Raw genomic sequence first — 17,926 nt, 5'->3', positions numbered from 1 at the left:
CCCCCAAACATCCAAGTTTAAGATTAGAAGATTCTTTGGATTGCTGAACTAATAGGAAAGGTTGAAGAAGTAACAGAAGTGTGAGCTATCAATGAGCCCTGGTGGCAAGGAGAGCCAACAGCTTCCTGGGCTGCACTGGGCAGCGTGCTGCCAGCAGGCTGAGGAGGGGATCCTGCACCTCTGCTCAGTAATTAGCCTTTTCCACAATAAAGAAATATATTACCGTTTCCAGACTTGAACCACAGTGATGCAAAGCATGGAAACTTAGTATAAAAAAAAGTAACAGCATTTCATTAATTAACATATTGTTTGTGCATTCCTAGATAAAGATAATGTGAACACTTAAGAGCAATTGTCATGGCACTAAAATTGTTTTTGTTGTTGCCAATGCAGCTTTTGGAGTGTTTCATCAGTTGCTTTCTCACGTTGTGTAACTTTTTGAATTACTTTGCATTTATAAAAATGGAAGTCATTCTTTTGGTTAGATGTCATTCTTCTCATGGGAGAGTCTGAGAAGGTAAAGCAAGGAGCAGCAGTGTAATATAAATTTGATTTGAAGCCTTTTTCAGAATGGTGGTGGTACTTAATCTCTAATTTTCGTATCATCTCTGTAAGCGAATCAATAACTAACGGTAGAGTGGGTCAAACAAGGAGATTGCACATCTTGGACCTCATTCAGATTTCACGTCAGGGATAGACCCAGTGTGCCCCATGATCCTCCTGCATTTGGAATCTTGGCTTTTCAGAGGAAGGAAGCTTGACAGCATGGAAGGATCAAAACTTGCCATGAAGTCTTGGTGCTGTTGACATGATTTATCACAAGGTTATAGAAAAAGTTGCTGTTATATTAGTGTAAACTCTGTGTGGTTCTATAGCTGTCATCAACAGCAGAGTCAATGTGGGATTCTTTTCTGGATAACATAACCAAGGATGACATCTGTCCCGGTAACAATAAATCTTAAATCAGGGGACTCTGATACATTGTAGTGTCTTGCAATGATGTTTACATTGCTACATTCAATGTGTGAAGAAAAGGAAGGTGCATGAGTAAAGCACAGCTAGGGAAATGAGGACATCAGATCACGGTGATCAAATCATCAAAGCTTCCACAATACTTGCAGCATGCCAGACTGCAGTTACTACCTCAGCTAGAAAATTAATTCTGTTATGATGGCAAGAAAGAACGAATTGTATTTGTCTGAAAAACACTTAGGGAGTTAGTTTGCCTTTCCCATGCATTTGGAGTCATTCTTTTATGTTATATTTCTTCTCCAATGGACTCATCTTCTGACTGTCACACATATGTCTGCAATATGTATTATAGAAAGAATTTGACTCTAATCCAAATATTTAGTCTGATTCAAACATGCCCAATTCGCTGCATATCATTACCTCTGTTTTCCTTCTGCTATGAGTAGTGTAGCTGTCCAGCAGCTTGCATCCAGCTGTGAAGGCAGGCGTGCAGCTGTTCAGCCAAGTCCAACATCAGAAATAAAATGAGGCACCTATGAGAGATGTGTTTGTAGATAAGTGGCATAATTTACTCTCACAGTAAATGAAAACAAACCATCAGCACCTTTGAGTCAGTGAGCTGGCCAATGGTGAAGTTCAAAAATAGCTGCATATGTTAAGTAATGCATGCTGAAATGGATGCAGCTTCTTGACTTATTTGCTGTTTGTTATAGTTGTTTGGGTTTTTTTTTAACCAAAGTGATAAAGTGAAGCCATGATGGACTACAGAACCTAAGTAAATTCATTGCTGGCAATGTTCAGTTCATTTGTGCTCACTTGTGCTACAGTGGCACTGCCATACAAAGCCAGAAAGAAGCAGGCACTATTAGAGATGTTTTCCCTTCATTGTTCCTCCAGGTATTGTTTAACTGTGCTTGAGTACAAGCTCTCCACATGCTTTTTTTTCAGAAGCATTTTAGAAACTTCTGGATATCGTTGCTTCAGGATTTTTTTAATACTGAAATGGAAGATTACATATACGTGATATAGTTGCTTTTGTTACAGGAAGGGATCACTTAAGTATTAGCTCTGATATATGTCAGTCTTACAAATTAACTATTATTAACTACTGAGTATGGTTGGTGCTTTTTAAAATTTAACTCTTCGGTCATATGCTTTGAATATTTCTCTTTCTGTCTTTTCCTTCCCAGTTAATCTCTTCCTCCTGTACACTATGTTTCTAATCCACTTCTTAATTGTGTGGAATCCTTTTAAGCAATTTAAATTGTGATTGTTTTCCTTCTTGTAGCCATTAAGAGACAGTTATCTAGCACATAGTTTATTAAGTGTGGTTTTAAAAGCAGTGATTAATTAACAGTGATTTAGGGTGTAGCTGAAAATATTTATACAGACTAAGGCAAAAGAACTTTAAATGTGAATATTTTCTTGTTCTGAATGAGATTAGGCTAATTTTAAAAACACAAAGGGGAGAAGGGGGGATGCTGAGTTGTTTGGCTTTTGTGCTGACAACTTGCTGGTGGTTTGCAGCAAAGAGGGCTCTTCACCTCATTTGTTGTCTTGAGCTTCAGGGCAGCATTCATTTCCTGGGAGTGCCAAGGCTGCTGTTTTTGTCCAAAGAAGATGGAAATTATTAGACTGGGTTGTTTTAAAGCTACACAAGTGTAGTTACAGTTCACCTCAATGCCTTGTTTCTTGAAAACTTCTGGATAATTTTTAAGGGGCACGAGTAGCTTGCCCTACACAAAACTTTTATGGAGGCAAACAAAATTTTGATGCAGCACTTGTTGATTGTGTTGCAATGAAAAGAAAACTGAAACCACATTCTGCAAATTACCTGCTGTGTGATGTCTTTATATTTTTAATGGTCTTCTCTTCAAAAGTTCTCTTACAGTATTGCTTCAGTTGAAAAGAACAAATAGGCTATTTATTAAGTGTGCAGTCAGCAGCATTTCAGCTAATAATGACTAAGTGCTTACAATAATCTATCAACAGTAGAGGATTTTTTGGAGTCATGTATGATCTTCCTGTCTGCTCCCTGGAGTCCGAAATATTTATTACTTGGAAACAAAGACCCTTAGAGTCAAAGGTAAGCAATGGCATGCTGAAAGAGCAAGAGCATGCCTATAAACAGGAATATGGTGGAGAGTTAATAATGGACCTCTAGAATGGCCCACTGTACATTCAGTCTTCTTTTCCCACCCCATCCCTTCTAAGCTAAGAGGCAGTTCCCTCTGGCTACACTCATAAACAGTGAGTTCATGTATCATCATATATTTTACATGCATTCATTAATGTGCAAGGAGTGCAACGCTCTTGCATATTTGTTTTCACCAAATAAACAGCATTTGGTTCTGCAGTTCGAACATATTGGTAATTACTCTGGGTAGATTCAATGTTCTGTGAGGTTGGACCCTTAAATGGTGCTTGGGTGAAAGCTGTTTTTAAACTTGTAAAGCCCTTCTGACAGCATGGGCCACCCGTGTGGTAGAGCAGTAGTGGCCTTTTTCCATGTTGTAATTCTTCAGATGTGACAGACATCATGGATGGGCATATTTAAGAAAATAACGTAAATTAAAAATTAAATTGGTCTGTTTTCCATCAGCTTCATGAGCATGTTGTGGTTTAGGAGTGATGTTCTCTAGTTTGGTAGTCCCGCTGAAACCACGACGTCGCTCATTCCCCCTCCTCCTCCAACTGAAAGCACAAAAGGCAAAGATCACAGGTTGAGGTAAGAACAATTTACTGGAAACAGCAATGAGATATGAAAATGAACAGTAATAGCAACAATGTTAATATCAAAAGGTATGATATAAAGAAATTATTTACACTTAAAACAATAATGGACTATTTTACCTGTTCACCCTTTCTCCTGAGGAACACCCTTGCCCCTGGAAGAGACAGTCTCTTACTGCTGCCCCTGGCAATGAGGTGAGGTGGTATCAAATAACATCCAGGCCTTAGCCATGCTCCCCTCCTGGCTACTGGAAAAAATTAACCGTGTCCTGGCCAAACCTAGGACAGAGCAAAAGCTAACAATTGTTACAGTGCAGGATTCACAAAGCTGCAGCCAGCTTGAAAAATCCAAATTTTGTTTTACTTTGAGTTGCTTACAGATAAATTCTTCAAAGCTGAATAGAATTCAGTTTGATGACTGAAGATTATTAGAATGGTTCATAATGTAAGGATGAATGAAATACGATAGATTTTCATTGTGATGTTTGGCACTTGTGCAGAGTTTTGAATAGGCATTCTCAAGGAGGAGAAAGAAAATTGTTTCGTGGTTTTTTAAAACGTATTCCTTCTGGCATTTGAAATACTATTTTTTTTGAGGTATGTTTGATTAAAATAATTCCACAGTCACCACTGACAACACTGTGAGATTATCTGTCTTGCACTCCTAAATAAAAGTGAAAGCAGTGCTGCTGTTAAAAACTTAGCTTGTGCTTGTCAAACCTGAGGAGGAGACAGCATGTTAGTTGAAGAGTGTATAATCAAGAACAGACTAATCATTTAGGGTTTTGGGGAAGAAGAAACTAGAAACCCAGAATCACAGGAACGAACCTGAAGTTCAGATTTCACAAAACTTGACTTAGGTTTTCATTTTCCAGAAATGGAACAACGTGTGCAGCCGTGATTTAATGTCTGTAGTCTATTTTCCACCAAATTATTTTGCTGGAATCATAAAACTTTGTTACTTGAAGGAATGTGGAGAATCCTGTGGTCTTCTTTATAAATGAAGGGACCTTTTGTGGTTTTAGTATTTCCTCTTCACTTTTGCAAGCCAGTTTTTTCAGTGATAGTCATTCTCTTTGTTCTGTGTTTAATCAATATCTGAGGTGCTTGTTAAGGATACTTTAAACTTTGAAGGTAACTGGTGATATTTTAGTTATGACTAAACTCGTATTTTTGAGCTTGGGAGGAAAATTTAAGGAAACATTTTTTTAAGGAAAATTACACTTCCATTACAGTTTGCAATGCAGGTGGAATTAAAACTTTTTAATAGATACTGCACTGAATTTCTAGAAAGCGGTTTGCCTTTATAGACTTCTATCTCTATTCTAGCCAAATTTCTGACATTGGTTTGTATTAGTTATAGAAATGATTCCCCAGATATAGGTATGTATCTAAACAATTTCAAGGGCAGTTCTCTGCTTTCTGTTGCTGGTTTAGGGGAAGATGTGCAAAAAACCAAGGACCTGCTCAAGAGTGCCCTTCCATGGCAGCAACTCCTTTTCTTCTGTTAGCATACATTCCTGAAGGAATACATGCAAAGGAGTACATTTATTTCTAAAGGAATACATGGAGGAATGTGTCATCTAAATTTAGAGTGTTGAAAATTATGTCTGCTAATTAATGATTTCACACATTTTGTTTCCCACTGAAGGTCTTCAACAATTTGTTCTCCCACACTGCCTTTTCTCCCCCGCTTTTAGCATTTTTACAGGTATTCTTTCATATGCACAGCTTTTAAACCTGCATGAAACATTAGGAAACAGTGACATCTCTGAAAAATAAAAATAAAATCATTAACACAAGTTTGCCTTCACTGCTCAGTCACTTAGTCCTATAAATCCTGGCATTATGGACTAGATTTGTTCAGTGAAAAAGAAATGGCACTTGATTTATTTTCACTGTGAGAACTCACCATCCTCTGCATTATTGTGAAACCAGCTCTTTGTGAAACCAGATCTCCTAATTTTGCTAGACAATCAAAGATGATGTGATGCAGAGAAGTATTGAAGTAGCAAGGTAATGGTAACAGTTTTTTTGACTCTACAATAAATGTCACACTGACACTTAGACTATGGGGTTCAAGTTGTTTACTGACCTTTTATATAAAATAATTCAACAAATCCAAACAAATCATCCATAGCTATGTCTCCCTTGTGTTAGCTGCCTTGTGCTATCTGTGTCTTCTGTTGCTCATGGCATTTCTGAACAGGGAAGCACCGTGATAGAGCTGAAAGATTACTCTTGATTTACTCTCTGATTAAACAACTAAATTAGTTTTAGAATTTAAAAATCAGTACTATATATTTTTACTAACTTTGTTTTTAAAGATTGGTGTCTCAAATGAGTATCCACTGAGTGAGGAAATGAGAAACATTATTTTACTGAACAATCACTATGGCATTGGCCTGCAGTTTATCAGTTTTAAGAGATGCGTAAGGAATTTTTGTTAAAGTATAATGAGTTACCCTTCTGTAAAGTGTGCTAAAAACTATTCCTTACGCTTGACCTCAGGCCATGAAAGCTCAGGTATGCACAGCCTCTTTTCCCACAGTTCACTAAAAAGGTTTTTGACTAGACCTGCAGACATCCTATCTCCCTTACTGAGAATCCTCCTCCTCTGACTTCAGCTTTCCAACATTTTGCAAGTTGTTATTAGTCACCAAGTGCTGTCTTAACCCTGCTTTCCTTATTCACTGGTGAAGACCAGTGAACATCCAATCCATCACAGCATTTGCATGCATGCAAGAGTAATTAGATGTCTTTAAATTGTAAGAGTAACTGAATGTCTCTAAATTCCTTGGATTTCTAAAAGCACACTGAAGCTGTCTTCATTACTGTCTGCACAGCTGACAGACCTTCCTGCTGTGCAGAGTACATGAGAGTAGGCTGTGTTGAAGACTGAAGACTCAAACTCAGAATGACCACAGTTTCACGTACATTGCTTTTGAAAATGTGCCAGTCTACATGACAGATGTTGCTATTCTTGTGTGGTTAATGTAGGTTTGTCTAAGCTTTAGCTACATTATGAAAACCCTCAGAGGCGCTTATTTTCTTATTTTTCTTGGCTGGATGAAAGGTAACACTACAGAATGTTGTAGAATTTGGTCTTACTGCTTCAGTCATCTGCTAAGCTCACTCAAAGTTTCATTTATTAAGAAGAGAAGACAAGAAAAATTTCTGAAGGATTTCTGTCTTGCCTTTCCATTTAAAGGGGAGTGTAAGCCATCTTTTACAGGGTGTGACACACAATAGCTAATTCCAATATACACATCTTCAGTTAACTTCCTTCTTTAAATTAGGAAATATAAGTACTGCATATACAGATAAAACTTACTTCTGTGATGTTTTTATAGGATGCCTTAAACCTCTAATTTTGGGTGAATTTCAGAAGTTAGGAGAAAAAAATATCAGTCAGGAAGTAGAAACAGACTCAATTCAAATTATCTATCTTTTGCTGATTAATTTGCATATAATACTGGGATCTTGGAGGCTGGCAGTATGTTTCTATAATGCAACAGGAGCCTTCAGATAAGTATTGACCACTGAAAAAAATGGAAAAAATTATGGTCATGGTGTACCATATTAGTCTTGTACTTTACACTTCCTTGCCAGGGAGACTAAATTCTGAAACAAACCTTTCTTAATCAACACTGAAGTCAAATGATTTAAGCTATTTGTGACTAATACAGGAGGTATCCCATGTGAAAATGGTCAGTAGAGAGGCAGAAAAACAAGTCTTCTGTTAGTAGATCTTTGGACAGCTTTAGGTCTGCAAGCCCCACAGGCTTCTTGAACCTACAGGATGAACTCATAATCTACATTTGGCTTTTAGCATAGCCTTTTTTCCCTACTTGGCAGGTATAGCCAGGGAAGAAGTCTTCATTTAATCAAGGATTAAATTAACTCATTCATTATATGGAATAAAACCACAGTGTGCAAGAAGACACAGATGGAGATTTTAATATAGTAATGAAATTTTATATAAGGTGTTTGAGTGTTTGTTGAGGCACAATATGTTAAGGTAGTTTTCAAAAGATTTAAAAATAATCTTGCAGACCTTTAAAGCTATTTTGTGGTTTCAGAACTTTTGGCTTGATTTACTGTATCATAACTGATGTAATGAAAGAAAACAGAATAAGATGCTTTTAAAAATACACAGAATATTTGGAATATTTTTCAGTATTTAAACTGGTTTATAGTTGCAGAAAGCCAGGCTTCTGGGCACAATTTGGATTTTAGTGTCTGCTACGATCTTTCAGTTTTATAGCATTACTGGAAATAATTTTTCCTTACTGCTGGATGCATTCCTCTTTTTCTTTCTTTCCAAATAACTTGAATCTTTCACTACTGGTTTTCGTTTTTCAAGTTACTCATTCAGCAGGTTTTTCCTTTCTTTAAGTCGGAGTAGGTGATTATGAAACTTTGATATTATTCATCTTGCTAAAAGGTCATTTTGGAGCTGTATTGGTCTATACTGTTCAATTACCATTCTGTTTCCCATAGGGATTATCTTATATAACTACAACAGCCTTTTAAAATTTATGATAGTGTTGGCATATTTCAAGTAAGGCTGTTACTTCTGATTAATATTAGTGTTAGTTCTAGATTTAGGGCTAGCCAGATTGCATTTTAAGACTTTGAGCTTAGTAACAACTGTCTCATTATCAAATTGCAGTTGCCAGCTATGCAAAATGCAAGCAAGAAACATTCCCAATTTTCTTGAGCTATTCTTCTTTCACAAACTGCAGGCTGTGAATGAGCTAAACCTTGCACATGTTTAACTTTGGATGTCGTGGTTGGTGCCATTGACTTCCATGATCAAGGCAGGAGAGGCCCTACTAGTTTCCTAATAGCAAAGGACCTAAAAATGCACAATTGGGTGTTTCTCCAAAGCTCTCCTGTTACTGAAAATTTTGTTGAAGGATTTCAGAAACTTAGACAACATTAGAGTGACCTGAATTAGTGTCTACTTCTTCTATGGTATGCACACTTCAGCTGTGCGATTTTAATGTAAGTTACTCTTTCTAACACTGGGATGCTGCCTGTGAATTTTAAGAGGTTCTTGTGACATTTTGATAAAAAACTAGGCTTTTTTTCCTGAATGTCTGGCTAACACTGCTCTTCCTCCTTTGCCTTCCTCCACAGTCATCCTCTGAGCGCTGTCAGTCCTTTCCAGCACACTAAGTTCTCGTTTTTTGTCAGCACACTGTCCTTGTATCATTTGATATCAAGTGATGCTCATCTTCTGTGCTGTCACCCATGCTGTAACCCCTCTGCATGGGCAATGCCAAATAAGCACGTGGTTATAAACCCTGCCTTCACTAACAGCCATAGTTGTGGTATCCTCACTCTCACTCTCTTTCTTTACATGTGTTCTTTTGCTTCTTTTTGTGAGGCATTGTAGTGATGGAGTATGGTAAAGTGATGCTGTGTATTTATTTACACAAGTACAGGAATGTGCATGTTTCATTAAAATTATGGGCTTCTCCTCAAAAGTTTAAAAAATCTAAGATATTTCCCTGTTTTACAGATGTAGATGTCCAAGAATAAGTTTTTGACATTATATTACACATAAAGCTATGATAAATACTTCAACTGCTTACTCAGTTTTATTAAACCACTCTGGTTTCTGTATTTCACAGGGATTTATTTGTGGCAGCTTAAAAGTTTGATGGAATGATATTATGAAACTGTCACGTACATGATTGAGGATGAGAGCTATGTGTAGGAGCTTTATGACTGAGAAATATGTAATGAGCAAATTAGTTACACTTTGCATCTGGCACTTCACCAAGGCTTAGCAATTACCCATGTCATCCAAATGTATTTTCATTTAAATACAGAAGGTTTCTGTGGCATCAGACAAGCTTCTAAACTAAGGTTTTTATAAACAGTGTCCATTTAAACAAAGTCAGCTTCAGTAGTGGTGCATTACTAATGATCATCTTAGTTTTTCAAGCCATGCAGTAAAGATAAATAAATATTTCAAAAGAAGAGCCTTAAATATGTGAACAAGGTACTAAAAGCACTTCCAAGAACTGTCATTGATTAAAGTAGGGGAAGTACAGCAGTAAAACTTAACATATGTTTCAATGTAGATGCAGGAGATGAATTTCTGTTTTGTTCCCAACTTTTTCACTTGCCAGAGTTGTAAATGGGTGAATAAGCACTGGCCACAACCTCAGTGGTAACCTCAAAGGTGTGCAGGGATGCTAGCTACAGGATTATGCCAGGCTGTGAATTGTCTAATCCCACAAGTTTGATGTTCCTGTAAGCCTTGGAACAGACTGGGATTTATGTATAGATATTTTCCTGGCGAGGACAATTTCATTGTCATAAGCTACCTTAAAAAGACACTGATTTTAAGATAAACTCCTGTAGCTCTTAGTGCTAATGCATTTATTATATCATTTATATTTTAATGGGGCAAAACCTCTAATGCCCTCCAATGTATTGATGAAAAGCAGGACATTTATCTGCATTTGTGGTGCCTGTTTCACAGTGTACACTGAGGGCATGCAGCAAATACATAGTTGTTTGTGCTGATCTTGCCATCTTCTTTTCAATTTCCCTAGTTTTCTGTTTCCCTGTACCCATCTCTAAATAGCCCAGTTTCTCAGTGTGTTCACAGAGATGTAATTCTGTTTCTTGTTTTTCGGGCTCTTTAACTTTGAAACTTTAATTTATTGCAGGGCAGGATTGTGGGTTCCTGCCACCAGTGATGTCTCATGCTTACTGCCATACTCTGCGTAATTATTAAATATGAATTTGGATACCTAATACCTGACCACTGACAGAAATTTTGCGATGTTAATATTTGTTCTTCATCCCTCTGTGAATACCTATACAATCTTAATGCTCTTGTGTGGATTCTGTGACAGACACACACTTTATTCAACTTGAAGAACTTGTTTTATACAAAACCTTTTTGCAGAATTTTTGACATCCACATTTCCTGGGAATGAAATTCTATAATCATAGCTGGATGTGCACCGTAAAGGGAGCTAAAAGAAAAACACTTCCTCCTCCTTCTCCCCCATTCCCCCCTTGGCCTTTTTTCCACTTGTTTGCAAAAAGCTGTCATTTTTTAGTTCTTCTATTTTTTTTTTTTTTAATATGAGCCTCATAATTACCCTTCTGCGCCTGAGCTGAGCCTGCAGGAAAGGCCCACAGCATCTGTAAAGCTGGCAGCAGGATGGTATTTCCAGGCAGGAGGGGTGGGGAGCTAGTCCATGGCTTTGTCTGAGCAGCTGAGAACTTCATCTGAGCCATGCCGCCGTGTACATTAACATCGACCTGTGCCATGGTCAGAGCAAGTGTTGGGGCCAGTATTTATAGACAACTACGGAGCAGTCCTGGAGAGAGAGACAGAGAGGGAGTGCGAGAAAAATCTTGGCTGAACTGAGGGCAATTTTATTTCAGGTTTCTGTTACTTAAGCAACATTAAATAAAACCCCCGTGCTGAGTTTAATCTCCTCTCTGAATCGTAGCAGTCCTGCTTCCCATTATGACCAGGTGGAAGCAATGGATTTAAAACAAGACATTTGAGGGTAGGTAATTGATTTAGTATCACTTTTGCCTCCAGCATGCCAGCCAGCTCACTGCCCTTCGAGGATGCTGCATCAAGAGTTTGGTGGTGTAACTCAGTTGTAGTGCTGCCTATGAGTAAAGATGTTCTGCATGTGGAGAGTTTGTGTACAGTTGCACAGGAATATTGTGTAGTTTCTTCATTTGGCAGTGTGCTTGAAAAGGTCAGTCATCATCAGAAAGGAAATACACACAGTCTACTTCAACTACTGAAAGTAGCGTGGGTCATTTAAAATACTGTCTCATTGTAATGTCTAGGTTGTGGCCTAAAGCATCTGTTTCTTGATGCGTAGCTGGTTGTACTTGCATGGCAAGACTGCTGTCCTATATGCACTGCTTTTAGCAGCAGAAAACAAGAAAAAATGTTAGACTCAAACTTCTGTCTTTTGTTGCATTAGCAATCAGAGTCAATACTCAATCTTTAGGACAGTAGTTAATGGGTGTTCTTACATACTTCAGTTTAAAAAATGAATAATTTTGAAAAAGGTGGTGAGTTGAGTGGGTTATTAGGAGAGAAAAATTCCACTTCCTTCATGAATTGGTCAAGGTGACATAGAACACACACCCCTGCAGGATATTCCCTGATAACAGAGGAGAAATGATTGTTTACAGCAAACGGTTATAACCAAAGTGAAAGAGAGATTCTTCCTTGCCTACCTTCACACAGGCACCTCCCTACAGCTTTTGAAAAATGAACCTTTTTCCATTACTCACAGTATCTTTTTCAACAGCCTCCTCAATACATACAGGCTGCTGAGATCATTAGTCTTCTTTGTTTGCATGTTCTAGGGTGTAATTTTAAAAGCCAGGTTACCTAAAAAGGGGATAATTCTTCTGAAACTCTCTCCTGGCAGCAACATGTGAAATCTGTACAATTCAACATTGATATTTACTATGGTTAGTTCAGAGAAGATTAATGTGTTGCTTAAAGAACACAGCGTTTCCCTCAATGAAATTTATCAGTTGACAGCCCTGGAATTACTTCTTTAAGTTAAGAAAATATAGACTTTGGCACTGGTTGAAGATTTTTGGGGGTGAGTGGGAGGGTGGCTTGCAACTTCAGAGGGTGTTAGACACATACTGAATATGTGTTGAAAACAAAAGCCTGTTGAAATAACTTTAAGCTTGAGGCTCAAACTAACAAATAAAAGGAAATGCAAGACAGAGCTCACGTTAGATCCTTAGCTTGACTTGTTAACACCAGTGTTTTGCACGCATGGGGTGCATAACATAAGCCACTATCCACCCATTTAAGATTTAGCAAGTAAATGACAAGAATAGTGGTGTTTTCCAGATAAGAAAAGCACTCTATATGAGAACCTGTAGAAAACAATGTCTGTATTTAAAAATTGTGATGATCATTATTTCCTATGTGTATCGCTTATTTCTCATTTTGGTTAGACACTGTCATCACGAACACTAGAAACATTAAAAAGCTATATCGGGAAATGCAATAGGGAAGACAGAATTGAATATGAAAGGGACAATTAACACTAATAAAACTAATCTGCTGGGAAATTCTATCATTACAGAGCTATTCCAGTACATGGACATTGAAAAAAAAAAAGATAAAGAATCAACTGCCTTATAGCTAGTGAATTTTATGGAGGACAGCACTGTCACATCTCTTTGAGGTTTATAAATCAATGATGAATGCAAGAGGAAATCTCCTATTTTTTTCCTCTTCCTTACCCAAATTTATCTGTGCTTCTGTTTGAAGGTTATATGGATGTTCTTTGCCTAGTACCTTGGTTAAAATGCAACTAATGAGGAACAAAGAAAGTGTGGTTGTTGAAAAGGGACTTAACATAGTGCATTTAGACACAAGAGACTACAAGGCATCAGTCCACATCCTCAGTGTTGTAACTGTACATCCTTAGATGATCACAGCCTGGACAGGTTTTACTGCTGTTGTGTTTTACTACTATTGTTATTTTTACTACTACAGGCGTAGAATTGATGTACCATTGCTGAACCTGCATGGTCCTTACAGAGCATAAACCGTTCTTCAGTAGCTGAGGTACTCTGCACATGATTACCCTGAGTACATGTGTCTTACCTTTTGGCAACAGGCTAAAAAAGATCTCTCATTTAAAGGCAGAGACCATAAACTGCAAGTGATAACAGTACTGTGGAGTAGCTAATGCAGAATGGTATCCATCTGACCTTACAATGAGGTAGGTTGTTAGCTTTCCCATTCAATTTAGTAAAACATTTTGTATTTTGCAAATTAAAGGGACATTCGAGGGAAAATGTGGAAAAACTGTCAGGACTATAGATACTGCTGGTCTCGCTCCAGGGAAGGGAATATCCTCTGAGCTGAATTCGACCTTTTCATGAGGATCTTGATATAACCGTGTATGAGCTCTGTAGGTATTTTTTGTTCTTTGTGATGGAGTTTTCTTGACCCTTCCTAAGCCCCACAGAGAGATGCTTTAATGGCATGTTAACCTACTGATCAGTGAACTCTGTGCTAATGGGTCATGCTAGAGGCAGAGATTTTCTCTCTGATTGCTGGGATTATCCATGGAAAGTCCAATTACCTGCTGGGTCTGGGGTGAGAAAAGTCACACGCTGCCTCTTTAGCATTATGCCTGCAGGAGTTCTAACAGCACTGGGTGTTGCAGGGGTTAATTTTTGGGCTTTTTGACTGCTGTGGTCATGCCTGGGAGGGCTGTCAGTGGTTACCTGCTAGGATGGGAGGAACTCCCAGGGTGAGTGATGCTGCACTCACCTTCCAGAGGTTATAAAAGACAGATGGCTAGGAAGGCTTCACGGGACAGGACAGTAGGGTTACCACTTTTTATTATGCCCCTTCCTCCATCAGTAATTGCAGCAGGAGCATAGACACAAAAATACATTAGTGGCCATGGCTCTGTTTCTTTGCAACCATATTGTGTTTGGGGTTGGATGTGGCTAATCTTTGGGTTTTTGGATGTCAAAAGCCAGCCTGCCTATTTTTAAGTTGTTCTGGAAAGTTGTACAAGCTCAGCTTTAGGAAATGCATTTCCAGAGATGGTATAAAGTGGTATGTTTTCTTTCATGTTGTGCTGTCTTGCTATTTATCTTGCTGTCATGTGGGGCCTCATTTCCCGTGTTGTAGCTGAGCATTTCAAGCCTCTCCACCTGAGGCTCTTTCTCTTTGTATGGATGCTGAGATGCTTATTTGACTGGGGACCCTGCCCTAGATCTCCCATATTGGAAGTGACTCTTCTAATATCTGGGCTATTGACTCATTCTGTGTTTTGTGATCTGTCTTAAGAAATACTAATTTCTCTATGAAAGTTCTATAATTTAGAGTAGGCTATTAGGTATTCTTTCTTTCCCTCTGTGAATTTTGAGGAAATCCTTTTGAAATATCTTGGTTTCAAGAGATTGAAGAATAAAATCTGTGTTTGGGTTTGGGGGCTTTTGGGGTTTTTTTTGTGGGGTTTTTTTTGTTTGGTTGGTTTTTGTTTTGTTTTTGCTTTTATTTATTTTGTTTGTTTTTTGGTTTTTTTGTTTGCTTATTTTTTAATATTCCTTTCCATTTAGACATCATCTGGGGCAAACTCTTTCTTAGTAATAAACATGGAAGTATTTATTTTCATCGTCAAGCTGGTTTCCTCTGCACTGTTTTGTCCTTTTTAAAATATCTGTGTTCCCATGCAGAAACTGGAAAATTGACATAAATTTACTTTTTATGCCAGTGTTGTCTCAGTTGTCTCAGAGACTGACTGTTTTTTGGTGTTAAAAGAGTGGCACCTTCCATTTTTTCATTGTCATAGCTTGCTGATGGTGAGTTTGGAGGTCTGCGTGTTTTGTATAAAACTTGAGAGCAAATGAAAAAAACCAAAAATGTGCTTATGCAACCAAAGAAAACCATTTATGTTTTGGAAGTCAGTGTTCTTTCCCTCTGTAAGAGAGCTCCTCTTTGGCTCCCATGTCTCACAGAAGTGATTTTCTATTCATTTTCCACCCATTCCAACCTTTAAATTTATGAATGGCCATGTTATTTTCCTAACCTGAAAAGCCTTTCTAATCAGACTTTTTTAGCCCTGCCTGTAGGTGTCCTGTGCAGCGATGTTACTGCCACAATGCCGTGAATATTTAAAAACCTAGCTGGTATTGGAATTTAGTCCTTGGATGGGTAATGAGCACTGGATTTTTCAGTTTGATTTGTATTTGCAAATCACTACCAAGTGCTGCTTAGTATTGAAGTTCACCTATAACTGAGAAAAAGTTGGTTAAAATGGTTACATCAACAATGTTATGTACAGATACCATGAGAGCATTTAAGATCCAAGGGAAATGCTGCTTAGCCTGAGGGCAGGTGCACATTCAATAGCAAATACATTTACAGTACACTGTATTTGTGGGCACTAAGTCCCTTGATCACTGACCTTTATCTTTTTCCTTGCATAGAGGAAGTCCACTCTTATTTGAGCAAGATTTAGTTGCTTAACTGGTGCTCATTTAGGCAAACCAAGAATGCAGAGAATTATGTGTGGTTGCTCATTAATACTTGTTTAGAAATAGCATTTGCAGTGTGAACAGTCCTTTCAAGTTTTTCTTAGTCTATGACATGATATGGGAGTGCTTACAGCATAAGAAAACTCAAGTTCTCATGCTGTTTAGAAAATTTTATTTCTTGTGTACTGCTGGTGCTTCCAATTTCTTTGTAGTTTTTAACATTTGTGTAAAAAAATATAGTGCCATTGCTAATGCTTCTCTGTGGTTCAGAGTTAAAACCACAGAATACTGGTAATCCTAGATACATCTTGAAATCTCATCTACATTGACATTCCCATACTTTGGGAGTTACAAATGCACAGAACCTCCTTGACTATACAGAAAGAAGGATTTGGGAAAAGAGCTCGAGCTTCTAATGTGCTTTTTAGTTAAGATGCTGTCTTTTATGTTGGAAAACAGTGGCAGACTTTAACATGGATGACCTGAACAAAATAACAGTGCTCCAGACAGTGACCGTGAAGAGGAAGGACCAGGCAACTACTCTGTGTTCTAAAGGGCAAATTGAAAGTCTTCAGCCTGTTGTTCCTGTGTCAGACTGGCACTCAAGAACGCATTTCTTGCAGTAGATGACAAAATACTCTGATTTTTCTTTATCCTTGTGGCTTACATTGTTACATGGCCCAGAGGCCATTTATTTGAAATCTCTCTTAAGGTCAGAATACCCCTTACACACATTTTGCACTATGTGCCAGGGCACTGAAGTGGGACCATGGTTTCTGCAAAATTTGAAATAAGCCAGTGAATCGTAGTTATTTACTGTATTTCATCCCACCTCAGAAAGCATGAGTATAAAGTGCAATTTTTAATTAACAAGCACATTGTCCCAGTGCTTTGACTTGGAAAATTACATATCAGTATCTAGACAGTTTAGCAGACCATTCATTTCTCCCTCCAAGCAATAAATAATATCCATCAACTTCTCAGGAATGTTTTTCTGCTTACTTTCAGCAGCATAGGTACATATGAAATATTAATGATGAAGGTAAAATAAATGAAGAGTGATAATTGAGTAAAACTATGCCATTTGCTAAGCAAAACAAAAAACCCAACCCTTTCCAACACTGCATCTCCTTCATTTCATCACTACAATGGCTCATGATGACATCCACTAGTTTTGCCTACTAACCTTGAAATGTATCTTTGTGTTTATTGTCAGGACCTTGCTGGCAAATTGAGCTTGACAATGAGATGGTGAAGGCAGGGGGAAGCAGGGTGACCTGGGACACACAGTTCTGCTAAAACCTTTCAAGGTCCGTAGAGTGCCTTTTCCTTTCCAACGAATCAAATTACCAGCTGGGCAGCTAGTTCACTTAGCTAATCATTAATGTGGGACCCGTGAATTATGGAGCTTGTAACCCTTTCTCTTGCTAATTAATTTTTTGTGTGCGTTAAAATGCTCTTTCTCCTGGTGCTCTGAGAGCCTTTAGCTGGGGCGAGTGCACTGAGCCTGGTCTGGCTTGGCCCAGAGCTGGGTTGCTCTGCTTTCACCCACATCTCTGCTGTTGCCTCGCTTGGAGGAAGCCAAATCTGCCGGCACCTGCTTGTGGCCAGCAATCCTGGGAGTGGTCAGTGGTAGGTGTTGTTGGTGGGCAGCCCATTTCAGCCTCATCTGCTGCCCTTGTGTGCTGGAGCCTGCAGAGGTGAGTGTGCAAGGTGAGATTCTATGCTGTGCTGAAAATAATCCCTTCTCTTGGCATGATTTTCACCTAAAATAACTCTTTTGTCCATGTGCTGAAATGTGCAGGTCTGGTAAGTCTGATGCATGTGTAGTGTTGTAGTTCTGGTTGCTTTAGCAGACCTGTGGCCTTCGGCTGTCTTGGGCCAGTAAGAGTGAGGCCAGGTTAAATTCCAGCTGAAGTTGATTTCTGTTCCTTCTTCACACTGTTTGCCTCCTCCAGACATTGTGCACAAGGTCACTGTGCATTTGAGAGTAGCTTTTATATCATGTTTTCTCAGCATAACAGAATGAATTTGAAAGTGTTATTCCTGCATATATGGTATAAGAATTTGGCTTTGTTTTATACCGCTTGGGAAAAAAGATGTTTCTCATTTCCTTATAATAGCACAGGCATTAAATGGCAGGTGCTGACTCCATTTCTGAAGCCACCGAGAGCAGCTGTGC

General features: G+C 38.4%; 1 protein-coding gene across 2 annotated transcripts in view; it reads left to right on the top strand.

Moving 5' to 3' along the window:
* The window catches only part of BMPR1B (bone morphogenetic protein receptor type 1B), a 227,242-nt gene that overhangs the window by 102,265 nt on the left and 107,051 nt on the right, over positions 1-17,926 (top strand). Inside the window, exon 1 of one of the 2 annotated variants that reach the window (XM_085057978.1) lies at positions 17,229-17,444. The exons of the other annotated variant lie outside the window; for it this stretch is intronic. The gene's annotated coding sequence lies outside the window, so the exon portion shown is untranslated. Of the gene's footprint in view, positions 1-17,228; positions 17,445-17,926 lie in introns of those variants that run through there. 2 annotated transcript variants of the gene reach the window in all.

The sequence above is a fragment of the Lichenostomus cassidix genome, chromosome 4 (assembly GCF_008360975.1).
Source record: "Lichenostomus cassidix isolate B80296 chromosome 4, HeHo_3.0, whole genome shotgun sequence".
Classification (NCBI taxonomy): domain Eukaryota; kingdom Metazoa; phylum Chordata; class Aves; order Passeriformes; family Meliphagidae; genus Lichenostomus; species Lichenostomus cassidix.
Note: the sequence above shows the minus strand (reverse complement) of the source record. Positions and strands in the feature narration are given on the sequence as shown.